The sequence below is a fragment of the Biomphalaria glabrata genome, chromosome 1, assembly GCF_947242115.1.
Source record: "Biomphalaria glabrata chromosome 1, xgBioGlab47.1, whole genome shotgun sequence".
Classification (NCBI taxonomy): Eukaryota; Metazoa; Mollusca; class Gastropoda; family Planorbidae; genus Biomphalaria; species Biomphalaria glabrata.
In genome coordinates this window covers 18,848,444-18,863,898 of record NC_074711.1, presented here as the reverse complement: position 1 = coordinate 18,863,898, position 15,455 = coordinate 18,848,444, and the positions used below count along the sequence as shown (strand labels likewise).

Sequence of the window (15,455 nt, the reverse complement as noted above, 5' to 3'; positions counted from 1 at the left end):
CTCTCTGGAAGAACATCGGCTTAATTTGTATAATCAAGAGCTAAACACAAACCCAATGCAGTAGAACCTCGAGATACGAGCTGCTCAACATACGAGTAATTTGAGATACGAGCTGCTCAACATACGAGTAATTTGAGATACGAGCTGCTCAACATACGAGTAATTTGAGATACGAGCTGCTCAACATACGAGTAATTTGAGATACGAGCTGCTCAACATACGAGTAATTAGAGATACGAGCTGCTCAACATACGAGTAATTAGAGATACGAGCTGCTCAACATACGAGTAATTTGAGATACGAGCTGCTCAACATACGAGTAATTTGAGATACGAGCTGCTCAACATACGAGTAATTTGAGATACGAGCTGCTCAACATACGAGTAATTTGAGATACGAGCTGCTCAACATACGAGTAATTTGAGATACGAGCTGCTCAACATACGAGTAATTTGAGATACGAGCTGCTCAACATACGAGTAATTAGAGATACGAGCTGCTCAACATACGAGTAATTTGAGATACGAGCTGCTCAACATACGAGTAATTAGAGATACGAGCTGCTCAACATACGAGTAATTTGAGATACGAGCGGCTCAACATACGAGTAATTAGAGATACGAGCTGCTCAACATACGAGTAATTTGAGATACGAGCTGCTCAACATACGAGTAATTTGAGATACGAGCTGCTCAACATACGAGTAATTTGAGATACGAGCTGCTCAACATACGAGTAATTTGAGATACGAGCTGCTCAATATACGAGTAATTTGAGATACGAGCTGCTCAACATACGAGTAATTTGAGATACGAGCAGCGTCGAGAGCGAAATTTTTGTTCGTTTTACGTGCGACAGTTCGAGTTACGAGTCGAGCGAAAACCTATCGGCGATGATCGTGCGAAATCGAATCTTTCCGTTTTCCCTCGGAGTAGGAACCAGCGCGGGAAAATGGGGAGAAGTTGCCTCCAGCCACTACTTGGACAAATACAGCAGAGTGTGGGTACACCATGACCTCGACCCATGGCACGTATCACAGCGCTTAACAAAGGCTCGTCTTAGTAGTGTGAGTGTTCTAGCTAGCGAGTTGTGAGTGATTTGAATCGGAGTTATTCTTGTGCATCATGGGTCCCAAGAAAATGAACGTAAGTGCAAAGTCCAATGACACGAAGACGAGAATGCTATCCATCGACACGAAGCAGTGGTGTTTTGTTTAGCCCTCGCTCCCTCCTCCTCACCCGCACTCAGCCGCAGTGGTCAGCCACTCAGATACTATTCTGTACATTGACCATTTTCTTTACAGACATTTGATTCATCTCTTTTCTGCATTTCTCATTTCATTATTTATTTTACTGTTTATGTCTACGTGTTTCATGTACATTTATTAATTTATAACAAGTCTTTTTCAGCATTTAGGTCACTTTGGGACTTTAGATTGGGTTAGAAACAATTTATCGGGTTTACTTTATTTTATATGAGAAAAATTCGTTTGAGATACGAGTAATACGACCTACGAGCTCTGGTCTGGGGAACGAATTAAACTCGTATATCGAGGTTCCACTGTAGAATTTATATTGGATATTGTGTAAGTATGTGGCGTAATATCAAAGAAAGATTCGAGACTTCTGTTGGGCAGGTAAGGTTCAGTTGTGTTTCCCAACAGATTCAAGATTTTGAGGTCTTTTGAGAGGTGACCCGTCAAAATAGCGCGGACAAAATAGCGCCGACAAAATTGCGCCGACAAAATAGCTCGAAATTTCCCGACAAAATAGCGCAAGACAAAATAGCGCGGACTTACATATGATGTATATGAAAGTACCGAATTATTAGTAATTAGGATAGGAAAATACAAAAGTGTGTTATACTATAATCTGCAGCATCTTTGGCCGCAACATTGGCAAACTTAGGTGTGTCAGAATTAGTTAAGATGGCGATCATATTTCTTATCTCGCCAAACGTTTGTTTAATCTTAGGCAGTGACCGAACAATTCAATCTCTGATTTTGCTATTTCCTGTCCGTCTTTGTCTAACACCATGAAATAGATATCAAATTGGTCGCCAGAGACGAAACCGCAGAGTGACTCCAAGATTTCCGATAGCATAATGGAATGTTAGAGATCGTGTGCAGGACACTCTACCACGAACAAACAATTCAGTGGAGGGATGGCACCATGCCTTTCAACTGTCTATTGACGGTAATCGCGCTGATGTCTACAAGTTAATCTCTCACTTCCTCAGAGAACAGAACACTGAGAACAAGATTCTGAAGTACAATGCTGGCGAACGAAGTAAAGCTGCAAGCAAGACAAAGTACCTCCAACTTAACAGACGACTTGAAGATATATTACCAATGTACGGTAACAAGCCAGTGATGGAATTTCAACGTGACATTTTCTACAATTTAACTTTGTGAAAGTTTGTGTGTGTGTGTGTGTAAATTTGACAAGCATCTTTGCTTGTTTTCGAACTACACTTTTATAATGTAAATTTGTGCTATATTTTGAAATTATTCATTTTTTATTTCACATTTATGTTTTAAAATATCTAAAGTAATGATAATATTAAAACAAAAAAAAATATTGGCTCTATTCATATTTTACGATATCTAAAGTATTTCTTTCAAAATAACAAAAAATTTTTTTTTCTGCGCTATTTTGTCGGCGCTTTTTTGTTCGCGCTATTTTGTCAGCGCTATTTTGACGGGGTACCCTTTTGAGTTGTTCTGTAGCCCAACAGTAAAAAAACGTGATATGTTGCCAGCCCATAGCTATCGGCCTTTACTTTCATGGTTCGGGTAAAAGAACTTTGGGGGGGGGGGGGCTTGATTCCATCACGAATAAGCTCATAGCCCATATGACTAGCACTTACTTGTTATTAACTAAGTGCTCAATCATCCGGTGATTTAAATACCAAAATGCTGGAACATTGTAATTATCATGGAAGATAGAATACGGTCGACCATAGGACTTTCTTGTGGCCCTCAAAACATGTACAAAAATAGTGCCTATCCTGATGTAAAAGCAATCTCTATTATGCACGTAGTTTTTTTTTTTTGTCATCAGACTGCAAATTCAAAGACACTAGGATTTGGTTTATTTATTTTTTAAAATACTTCAATTAATTCTCGAGAAATTCGAAACGTCACATTTCACAAACATGAACTTCAATACATTGAGAAAACATTTCTTAAAGCTTCTTGCCGTAACACTAGAACTAAAAGCTCGTAACGGAAAAAGGAATACTCTACGTAACAATGTAAAGTCTATTGGAGTTCTCATTTGTTCGCTTCTTTCTTCCTACGAGACACACTAGAAAGAAAACAAAAACAGTTATTGGTTTTAAACAGGAAAAAAAAAGGTTTTGGCGAATTACGATAACTGGAGCGTGAAACCTAAACCGTGACGTGATCAAAGACTTGCCGCCAGCGTTTCTCTTACTCACAGACAGGGGCCCTTGATTGTTTCCGAGACGTCCTATTTGTTTCCGAGACGTCCTTATGTTGCTTCATCGTTCATTGCGACATTGTCGTCATGACGTTAATGTCACACTTCAAACTATTTATGCAAATGACCTAACTGACCTGGAAGTGGTGATGGAAGACAGCGGTGAATATGGGTTGCAGCGAATTTGAGACTTCTGCTAGTCAGTCTGGATATTTAGATCTAGCTAGTTAGCGATAATTTTAAGATATTGTTCTTTTTTTTTTTATCCCACTTACTTTTGCTTAAAGGAAATTAAGTTTCAAACACTTTGATATATTTAAGTTTGTTGGAGGAATGTATTCGAGGGCATACATAGCCTTTACTGCGAAGACTTGCGATCCCTCTGAAACAATAATCGACAAGGCAAAATCTATTGATTTAATTAGTATTTCTGGTTAAATACATATAGGGCAAGTATTTTAGTTGTTTGTTAGGGATTTTAGGTCAAAATGTTCTATTCAGTTAATAATCCATGACGAGTGCTTAGCTGAGTCTTACATTTGGAAATAAAAGGACTTTGTTTTTCTTAAATTTAACAATTTTAAATGTATTTATGTAATTTATTTATACAAATACAACAGTTTATTTTTAAATTAAAGTATACATAGATCTGTATTTTTTTGTATAATGGTTGCTTTAACCGTGACCTTGCTACGCTGATTTAATTAGGTACTTGTTGACATATTGATTTCTTAAACAAGAGAAAATAAAGGTAGTAGTTGTCGGCCAACTAATTGCCCTTAGATCGATCTATTGATGCATTTGTTCTAAGCACATTTTAATATATAGTGAAAGTAAAAGAAAAATGAATGCCCTTAGAAGTTTACAGCTACATAGTGGTCTTCAAACACAATGGTGGTCACATCGTCATAAAGAGAGGACTTTCACTTCTTCTAATAAATTGTGCGTTTGTAAAAAGAAAGAAAGGAATAATTTGATTTTAGCGTCAGCACGTTAATTAATCGATATGCTTCAAATGTACCCAAAACATAACATACCTGAGAAAATACCTCATCATCTAACCACAACATACCCTGATTATAGCCTACCCATATTATACCTACAAGGTACCCACACGATATCCAAACTATCCAGAATAGACCCTTAATGTTTTTCAGTTAAGTCTGGATAAGAAGATTTTCTAAGCGAAGGCGCGCGCACATATACATATGCGCACACATCCAGTCACATACACACACACACTTTGTATTCTAACCGTTACCCCGGTGCACCGTTGACACCAATACAAGAATGATGGTTTGTTGACCTCAGTTGTCCTGCGGACAGGGATAAATAAAGGACAATTTGTAGAGATTTACTTTATAGAGGTAAATGTTTACTAATTCTTCCTCTACTTTCAATGTATGCTTTTGTTTACTTAATATTTAATGTAGGCTCTACCACAAGCGTCCAACGTTTTGTTGTTATTGTTTATTGCATTCGTACAATCGGATAAAATCAAGATACAATAAATTTATTTTAAGGTTTTAAAGGTTTAGAAACGTTAGACTATAGAAAGTATATTTGTCTTTCTTTTTCTCTGGTCTCAAAAGTGCATAGATTCTGGAATCCAGATGTATATATCTCATGGGCGTAGCCAGGGGGGGGGGTTTGGGGTTCAAACCCCCCCCGAAATGAAATCCCCCCCCCCTTGGGGGGGGATCGGAATTTAGTGAATGATTTTTTGCTTTGATTTTGTTTATTTAAGTTGAGATTTTAATACTAAACCATCAATTGTCCCAGCACAACCAATGGGGTATTGAGTTTAAAACCCCTTACCAAGGGGTTTTGAGTTTAAAACCCCCTACCAGGGGGGTTCGAGTTTAAAAACCCCTACTAGGGGTTTTGTGTTTAAAACCCCCTACTAGGGGTTTTCAGTTTTAAACCCCCTACTTGTGGTTTTTGCAGTTAACCCCCCCCCCCTCTTCTATAAAACAAAACAAAACAAAAATGCAAACGAAAATCCCCTAATTTCAAGAGCACAGTTAAGGGAGATTTTTATTTTAAAACCCCCTCCAAAATTTACGATAAACCCCCTCTTCAATATAAAAAAAAAAGTTAATTACACACTCAAAATGTTATGAGCGTAGCTAAATGGGTTTTGACTTAGTTTTTAGTTTAAACCCCACTTCAGCGGGGTTTGAAGGTAAAAAAAATACCTCTTTAATAATAAAAACAAAGCAAATTATACACTCAAAATGTTTTGAGTGTAGTCAAAGGGGTTTTGAGTTTAAACTCCCCTTAAGTGGAGTTTGAAGCTAAAAAGTACCTCTTCAATATAAATAAAAGCAAATTACTCACACTAAAATCTATGAACGTAGCCAAAGGGGTTTTGAGTTTAAACCCCCCGCCAGGGGGTTTGAGGCTAAAAAATACATCTTCAGTGTAAGAAAAAAAGCAAATTACGCACTCAAAATGCTATGAGCGTTGCCAAAAGGGGTTTTGAGTTTAAACCCCTCTTCTACAGAGGGCGTTTGTTTAAAGTTTAAAACCCCTCCAGATGGTTTTGAGTTTAAGATCCCTCTACAGAGCATTTTGAGGTGGAAAACCCCCAACAGATGATTTTGACGACAAAACTTCTCTTTTCGATATAAAATCTAAAGCAAACTACAGTCACGTAATTCCAAGAGCGTATTCAAGACTGGTTACACATTTTACCAGTGGCAGGGCTCCCTTAATAATCTGTAGTGAATAGTCATCTGCCGAAATTGAAAAACACTAAATGTGGCTCAACAAAGATGGCTAAGACAGATTTTAGTAGTCAGTTATAGAGATCGGGTTTAAATCAAGGAAATCCTATGCCGAACTAGGAGTCGACCCTTTAGTAAGATTGTGAGAGAGCGACGCATGAGGTTTGCGGGACATGTTCTCCGACAAAATGAGTTACGCATAAGAAGAGTTGCAATGATATCCTAGTACAACTTGACGCCACTCATTCATTGAGGTCCTCATGGCAGGTGGGAAGAGGCTTCAGACATTACCAGTGACAGATTTTTATGGAAACAGCTTGACGTCAAATGCTCCGAACGGCGCGGTAGGGTCTAAGTCAGTAAGAATAGCACATTAGGTTTTTGAAATAAAACTTTTTAATAGCAGAAAAATGCAGTGTAGATACCTCAGAATATGCATTTTGTTGGCTTTCAATACCAGAAATAGTGCTTGGCGGCGGGGCTTCGCCCCGCGCTAGCGCTCCCCAGACCCCATTGCTAGTAATGGCAGAGAATTTACAATTTTATGAAAACAGCTTGAAGGCAAATGCGCCAAACGGCGCGGGAGGGTCTAAGTCAGTAAGAATAGCACATTAGGTTTTTGAAATAAAACTTTTTAACAGCAGAAAAATGCACTGTAGATACCTCAGAATATGCATTTTGTTGGCTTTCAATATCAGAAATAGTGCTTGGCGGCGGGGCTTCGCCCCGCGCTGGGGGAGCTCCTAGCGCTCCCCCAGACCCCCTTGCTAGTATTGGCGGGGAATCTACAATTTTTCCACTAACTCATGGAAAAACCTATTCTAGGGCACAATAAACGTCTTCCGAAATAATGAAGGGTCAGAATGCAATAAAGATTATTTACACACACACACACACACATAAATACATATAAAAAAGAAATTCGCGGGGGGGGGGGGGAGAAAAAAATACCCCCCCCCCCAAAACCCCCCCCGAAAAAAAATCCTGGCTACGCCCATGATATATCTATAGATCTTTATATGTATATTTAGTAATTATTTAGACAGGTTTTCTTGATACTTGAGTAAACTGTATTTCAATTTAATAGTAGCTAACAAAATACTCTCTCTCTCTCTTTCTCTCTCTCTCTCTCTCTCTGGTATATTTGTATCTGGAATCTAGCTCTATACATCTATAGATCTTCTTCCTCGTTCTCATTTGTATGTTGGAGTGTTCAGATGACTAGACCAATATATCAGATGAACTGCGTAGTGGTTTCCAAATCAGAGAGCTCTCCATTTGTTTTCTTTCTATTTGGGATGTTTTGGAGCCAGTGTCTTGTACGGGCCTCATGGTAAAGACAACAGTTTTGAAGGACATGGTCAGTATTCTCTGTTGACACTTCACATGGGCAGATTTTACTGGTTCCAATTTTGAGCTTCCGGTAGGCCTATATATGTTGTCTCATTCTGTTGTGTCCGGTTCTGAGTCGAAAGATTAAACGTTGATCTTGTTGTGATAGCTTATAACTTTGTTGGCTGGATACCAAAGCCTCAAAATTTTAGAAGCTTTGTTACTCCTTGTAGTAGCTGCTTTGAGACCTACTATAAAGAAACTAGTTGACAAAGTTGAATTCAATGTTAAAATTGTCATCTTTGGTTACATAATAGCACTCAAGGCTTAGAAGAAAAAATTTTGGGATCATCAGCTGTGAAGATGAATAACTAACTTAAATTATATGTATAATTATTAAATATTTCACTTATACTTTTCAAATTTGTTTGTTACATTTATTATGTTTTTATATCCTTTACCTTGTTTACCTTGTTCATAATATAATTACATACACAAACACATTGATGCATTCAGGTGAAAATACTTTATTAAATCATCTTGAAGGTTCTTAAGTTTCATTAATTTTGCTTCGGCATACTTTGTTTAATCAATTATCTTTTATAAATCTTGTTTACAAACTTAAATTATTTGAAAACAAAATTACATCTATGAATTTAAACACAAAAACATAAGCATCTATGAGGTGAAAAATATGTAAATTGGAAAAATGTTTGGCCTAAAACTATTTTAAAAGCAATATTTCATGTATAAATATATACACAGTAACATAAAAAGCATCTAAGAAGTCAATAAAAAACTTTATTTTCCATAATTTTGCTCTTGGGGTAAGAAGCCTCATGGAGGGGCTTTTTGTCCAGGGTGTGGGGTAAAAGGACCCTTTTTCAACTTCTTAAATTTTATGCAATAATTCTTAAATGCCTTGACACAAAATCATTTTAAAAACTAATTTGTAAAGTAGACATATTGCACTACTTGAAAAATAAATTTTAAGCTACAAATACAATAATAACCAACTTTAACAGGCCATAGAAGGGGGGGGGGGCATTTTGTCCCACATTACCCTAATAGGCATCATCTTTCTTGTGATTGGGATGAGAGCTTGTCCATTTCTCATTTAGTTTATTCCCTATTCGTTTCTTCATTTCTTCTGGATAGGGTGTAATGTTTAATTGTGTGTTTGTTCTCCCACACTTGGCGAGTGTGTCAGCCTTCTCATTTCCTTATCTATAGATCTATAGATGCAGATATCGACAGCTTTTCTTGATTATTGGGTAAACTATATCTCAAGTTAAATGTAGCTAACAAAATTCTCTCTCTCTCTCTCTCTCTCTGGTATCTTTGCTATTTCACCTTATCTTTTTTCATTTTCTATATTACTTTTTGTTATTGTTTAAATAATCTACCCGAGCCTTAAATATCGAAAACTAAACAAAGACAATTACTGTGTTTAGAGTATACTGTTAAATCCCCAGCGTTCATAGTTAAATATCTTAGTCAAAGTAATTTTATCAATTAAAGTGAGAAACAATTGACGCAACATATATTTATTTACATATGACATAAATGTGACATTCATATAGGTTTTATGTACAAATAGCATTATTCATTTATACAAGCCACGTAACTAGATTGCTTAACTAAGTCTAAACATTTCGTTTAGTTCTTAGAACCGAATTAACACCCTTACTGGTAAATGAAATATTTCCGAATTTCGATTTTTTTGGCCGCTTTCAGTCGACTATGGATAATCTCATGGGGCAGTTCTTGTTGCTGCAAAGGCCAATTTGGAGACGCGTTCTCGCCCGCATGATTCTCATGTGAAAGTAGTAGAACTTCATTGCATGTCGAATTTCGACAATCAATTGGAAAGTAGGTATATATAAGTTCGTGATGATTTTGGTTTAGCTTGCATCGAATCTTTCAAGGGAAAGAACTACAAAATGATCCTCAAATGTTATGGAAATGACTGATAAATAAAGGGAATCTCCTGTCGGCCAAGAAAGACCATTCAGTAGCCTACTATTTGACAACACGTCGCTTCAACTGATATCAGAAGCCTACATTTACATCAGCGTCATAAGCGTTTGGCAGCACGAGTGCAATTACTAAGCAGTTTCAACTGTCGCTAGTTTTGATAAAATAAACTATAATACAATGCGCGATGATTTGCAATATTATAGATGCATATTGCTGATAACTTAACCAATTTGATAGCAGTTCACTCTTAACCAGGCCAAAGAGTTCATTTATTACACTGTCGATAGTGTAAAGTTTACACTGGCCTACTTTGTGCTAGATCTTGCAATTATTAATGACTTTATTTTCAGTTATACTTTCCCCAACATCATGCCCCTATATATTGAGAGATGATAGTATAAAAGGCCTATATGACTTATTATTGTTATTCTTGCAGTGTCATTGATTATCACTACTCTTCAATTTGTCTATTTATTTATTTATTTATTTTGTGCTTGATTGTTAGTTTTAGATCTACATTCCTCGTAGAGTTGTTAGTTTTAGATCTACGTTCCTCGTAGAGTTGTTAGTTTTAGATCTACATTCCTCGTAGAGTTGTTAGTTTTAGATCTACGTTCCTCGTAGAACTGTCTTTACTGTCGATGAAACTAAGGTGAGTGAAAGGGGGGGGGGACATACAAGTTCAATGTGTATGGCTGGCTAGTCGTGTGGTATGCGCTCTGAAATGTTGTTCAACGGTCTCGATAGTCCCTGGTTCGAGCCCTGTCCTCCGCCTTCCCGCCTCACGTCCGGCAGGAGATTTGAGCTAAATATGGTAATCTTGAATTGTGAAGGGACACCCAATAAATATATAATAAACCAAATAACAAACACAAAGTTCACACAACTTGAACGTTTACATTATTAGGATAACGATAAAAACAACTTACAAACTCGTTTAACAGTGACAAGCAAAATGAAACAAAAATAATTAAAAAGAAAAACGCTTATAAAAGGGAAAGCACCGCATAATCACTGCCATTTCTCTCAACTGCACGGTTTACCTCCCTTTTTCTATATATCTCCTCTGATGGACATTTTCACGAGGGCACCACGATGAGGAAAAAAAATGTATACCTTCGTCACAGGTCAAAGTTTACAATGTAAAATGTATGCAAGAAGATGACGAGTAAAGAGAGGGAGAGTCGTATATGGAAATATGTATTATCATTCGCAAAATATGATTATTATAATTTATTTTGTAATGTGTTTATTTCTTTTTGCTGTTTCACTAGACTTTGGAGAGTTCACAAATTCTTTTTCATTCATAGTCTATATCTACTTATCCACACTCTCCCAACCTTTCTCTCTCTCTCTCTCTCTCTCTCTCTCGTTAACCACATAAAGAATTGAGATTTACGTCTGAAATATAAAAAAGACTTTATTTTTATGTCCTATTTATATTTTTAAAAACAACATTTCTTTTTAGAAAGAGAAGAGATAGAGAAAAGAGAGGAAAGGTGAAAGTAAGAAGAATGAAAGAATAAAGAGAGAATTAGATAAGAGAGAGAAAGGGAGAGAGGTGGAAGAGCGAGAGATAGAGAAGAAGGAGAAATGCAAACAAAATAATATTTGTGTATCTTGTGGGAGATCATAATAGGGCCTACATACATTCTTACAAATATATAAATTTAAATTGATGTCCCATTTATTCAAAAGGCGTATTTTTATAACGGGGTTCGTAAGCTTTCAAGAAATGTAAATATCAGAATTCGAAAATATAAAGCAGATTTATTTTTACTGTAAATATATGCTTAATTGTAAGACGCTCTTGTAACATATAAACTATAGGGCATACAGCTCACACTCACGAGCAAGAGGCTAGGCCATAGGCGGACTGGGTGTCATAATCGGCCCTGGCATTTCTATTTTATTCAGCCCATAAATTGTGGGTCTATATTATATGGTGGACATCCATGAATTCTAGGTCTACCTGTCCTCAAAATCATTATGTTAAGTCTGATAATGTATCGATAGCTGTACACATGTATACAGTGAGTATAAAAAACGTCGCTCAGAGGGACCCTTTTTAAGAGAATACTATAAAAGCTTTAATTTAATTTAATACGCGCCTTATAGTGACCACCATGCCGCCCTTATACAGACGTGATTTCAAAAAAGATGATTTGCCCGAATGCCCATATAGCCAGTCAACCCCTGGTCTATGCCTTTAATTATATATATTTTTTTTTTTTCAAATATTTATTGGTGCTTTATTTTTTTTTTCTTGTATACAAAACAAAAATTGTGCAATTAGACTTTTTTTTCTTTCACTTTTTTTTAAATTCTTTATCTCTGTGTTATGAATGACTTTTGTTTAGAAGTCATATATATGCCTGTATCCACGTACTATTTTTGCATAATGATGCTGCAAACTTTGGTATTTTGAAACTAGATTTAGCACATTTTTTATATATTTACCTACGTTTACTCCAGCATCTGTTTATGATGCTTCCTAGGTACACAAAGTTGTCGTTTTATAATAGGTTTACTCCTTGGAGCTGTAGTGGTGTATCTTGGGTGTTTTTAATTCTGCATCACCTCAGTTTTTCTTATTATTGATTTTCAAGTCTTCTGCGAACTTGTTTAATTTTGCCCGAACGTGTTGTAGTTTATGTGACAATTAAGAGGCAGATATCGTATGCGAAATCCGGATCTTCTAGTTGTCTTGTCTTCATTTCGAAGGAGTTTGTCAGCTTTCCATTGTAGTATCTTAAGATTATTTGGAGTCTTGGTATTGATTATGGATAATACTGCTGAATTTATTTGGTGTCAACACTCTCAAATGCTTTTTAGAAGTCCACAAAGGTTAAAGACAGGGAAAGCAAATGCGGTTGTACTGGCACACTGCTAACCACAGATCGCAAGGTCTGAAAGGGGAAACTTTACTTTAACTTTACTATCATAGATGGCATAAGAATTTAAGAAAAAACAAGTAAAGTATAAATACCCCTTACTGACCTTGCGATTTTTATGGCAGATTATATTTAAAAGTTATTAATTTCTATGCCTGACGTTTAACATAATGAAGGTGTCATGTGGCCAGCACAATGACCAATCGCTTTACATTACCCAAACTAATGTTTGTAATTAGTGCACAATTAATATGTATATATTTACTATAAGTTTCTGCCTAAATTAGATCCAGTCGTTATAAAATATTTTAAATATTTGAAAAACATAGGCCTATATATATATATCACTTTTTCTCACGTTTAACGTCAAGGTTGATAGTTTTTCCAGTAAGAAGAGCGCAGACCTAAAACAATGTTTCTCATACTTTTAATAGTGGCTTTCCCACCAACTACCAAAAATAATAATAATAATAATAAATACGATCGTGCCTCCTCCTTCGTCCAGCTAATAAACGTTTTTAGCTTATTTTTACTGAAGGTGTTACTCTAGTCTACCACTTCATTACTTGTATCACTTCATCACAGCTTTACTAAGAAATGGGTGAATAAAAATTGTCTAGCTGGGAGTTTATGAGAGTTACTAGACATTCGGCAAAATGTTGACATGATTTTTTATTTTTTTTTATTAAACCTAGCTTTAACTGGTTCTTAGTATTTAAATTCGAGTTGGCAGCTTTTGAAGTGTTTTGTAGTCTGACCATGAAACTATACCAAAATTTACCAATAATAAAACATATGTTGCTTTGTTAAGCTTTTCACTATTTTCAGGCCTTAGCCTTTAGTCATGATATTAATAATAATAATAGACTACTAGTCTGACTAGATCTAGACAAAATCTAGATTTTCTAAATATCTAGACAAAAGAGATCTAATAAGCTAGATACTAAGACTAAGAATGAGTAACTCAGGTCAGACGCCTCAGTGAGGCTCAGTAACTCAGTGAGTAAGATAGATTCTTAGTCTAGATTCGCTACATAGACATCAGCTGCCAAATAATGTAACTAGATCTAGATCTCTATATTTTAAATATTTATTATGATATATGTCAGTTACCAGTACGAGTATCATCAAATTCATATCAATATGTTTCGCTTCAGTATATATCGAGTAGTGCCACAGCCTACACTGCCTATATTGCCCTATATACATGAGTTAGTTCTAGTAACTGAGTAAGTTGAGTAAGTACCGTACGCCAGCACCAGTAGATTGAGTAGATCTAGAGTAGTGCAGTGCCAGTACTAGTGGTGAATGTCAGTGGATTTATAATCATTAGTATGATTAGAACTGATTTAGAAGATTAGAATTGATTAGATGTAGCTAGATTCAATATATATATAGAGAGATCTTTATTGAAATTTGTTGTGATTACGAGGAATTTTCTCATATAAAGACAGCACAACAGAAACATTCACATAAATTCAGACACAACATGATGAAGTAATGAAGAGTTCATATCATTCAGCGACTACAAACAGGCATCTTGGTCTTTTTCATGTTAATGAGTTAATGGTGTTTCCTGATCATTGAGTGGCATTGATATAGTCTAATGGACCTCATTCACCAATCGTAAACAAACAACATTTATCCACGTGATAATGTTGATAAAACAATGAAAAAAACGTATCACGTGACAGCCTTTATGGATTGCTTTTTTTGTATAGAAGAGATAGAGAACCTCGTGGCTAAATGTTATTTGTTTACAATTCGTGAATGAGGTCCATTGAGTAAGGTACAAACGAGTTTTTGTACCGCTCTGTTCTTGTCTTGATTGACAGCTGTACCCCCACTGGGTAAAAGTTAAAAGTTCCTTTAAATGTAATGTGCGTGTGATTTTGTATTTCTTAGATGAAGCGTTGCCTTGCCAACAAGTTATTCCATATATATGTTAGAAGATTTTGCATAGTGGCACAGTAAAAATTATCTAGTATCTTCTTATTTAGTTTAAAGCTATTGAGTTTATATAGAAAAAAGTCGCTGGGCTGTTTTCTTTGTCAGAGTTCCAAGGTGGTCTTCCCATGAAAGCTTGTTATCGATGATGACGCCTAGATATTTATATGCCTTGACTTGTTATATCAATGTAGCGTTTATCTGCAGTTCATTTATCATTTGTTTTTTCTTTCTGAAATCTATTATAAAATAAGTTCTTAAGTTTTGTGGTATTCAGTTCTAGAAAGTTGTCAGTGCACCAGTTTGTAAACTCTTTTATCGAGTTTCAATACTGAGTTTCGTCTTCTGAAATAAAACAGACTATGGCAGTATCATCAGCAAATTTAATGAGTTTAACTGAGTCATAGATGCTTCTTATGTCATTAGTGTAAAGAGTGTACAGTACAGGAGAAAGTACACTACCTTGTGGAGCATCCGTACATAGTACTCGAGTTGACGATTTGGTGTTGTTGACTTTAACATACTGGGGACATTGGGTTAAAAAGTATAGAACCCATGCTTGTACGTAAGGGCTGACATTTAAATTAAGTTACTCAGTTTGTTTATCATTCGATCTGGCTGTATGGTATTGAAAGCCGAGCAGAAATCTACGAAGAGAATTCGTGCATATGTTTTGGGTGTATCGAGATGCTTATAAGGCTTTGGTTAACTGCGTTGATAGTTAATCAAAGTTATTCATGCAATCCACTTTTGAGCTGTCAATGGACAACTCAATGAAATACTAACACTCTGGGTACATTATCCACAGTAGAACCTAACCATGAAATGTGCTCAAATTCGTTGTTACTGATATTATAGTTAAACTGTTAAAGGGAGTGCTTTTTCTTTATAGTAGTTTTTCGAAACATTTAATATTGATTCACCTTTATTTTCAATTATCAGTTTTCTTTCTTGTGGCCCATATCACGAGTGTTGGAAATTATAATGACCAGATGACCAAATTAGGTTGGGCATCACTGGGTCTAAGTACTTAGGTTTTTTATTAACATACTTGGATAGGACACAGGAGATAAACGACACCAGATGTTGCAACATGGACTATACTGTTATCATGATGTAAAAAAATCTAT

General features: G+C 35.9%; 1 protein-coding gene across 11 annotated transcripts in view; it reads left to right on the top strand.

Moving 5' to 3' along the window:
- Positions 1–15,455, top strand: part of LOC106058134 (integral membrane protein GPR155-like) — a 43,494-nt gene that overhangs the window by 6,937 nt on the left and 21,102 nt on the right. For 3 of the 11 annotated variants that reach the window (XR_001215980.2, XM_013215513.2, XM_013215512.2), the window contains exon 1: positions 13,121–13,377. The exons of 1 other annotated variant lie outside the window; for it this stretch is intronic. The gene's annotated coding sequence lies outside the window, so the exon portion shown is untranslated. Of the gene's footprint in view, positions 1–4,656; positions 4,811–9,969; positions 10,137–13,120; positions 13,436–13,588; positions 13,617–15,455 lie in introns of those variants that run through there. 7 more of the 11 variants (XM_056026481.1, XM_056026508.1, XM_056026491.1 and 4 more) reach the window with 7 other exon arrangements.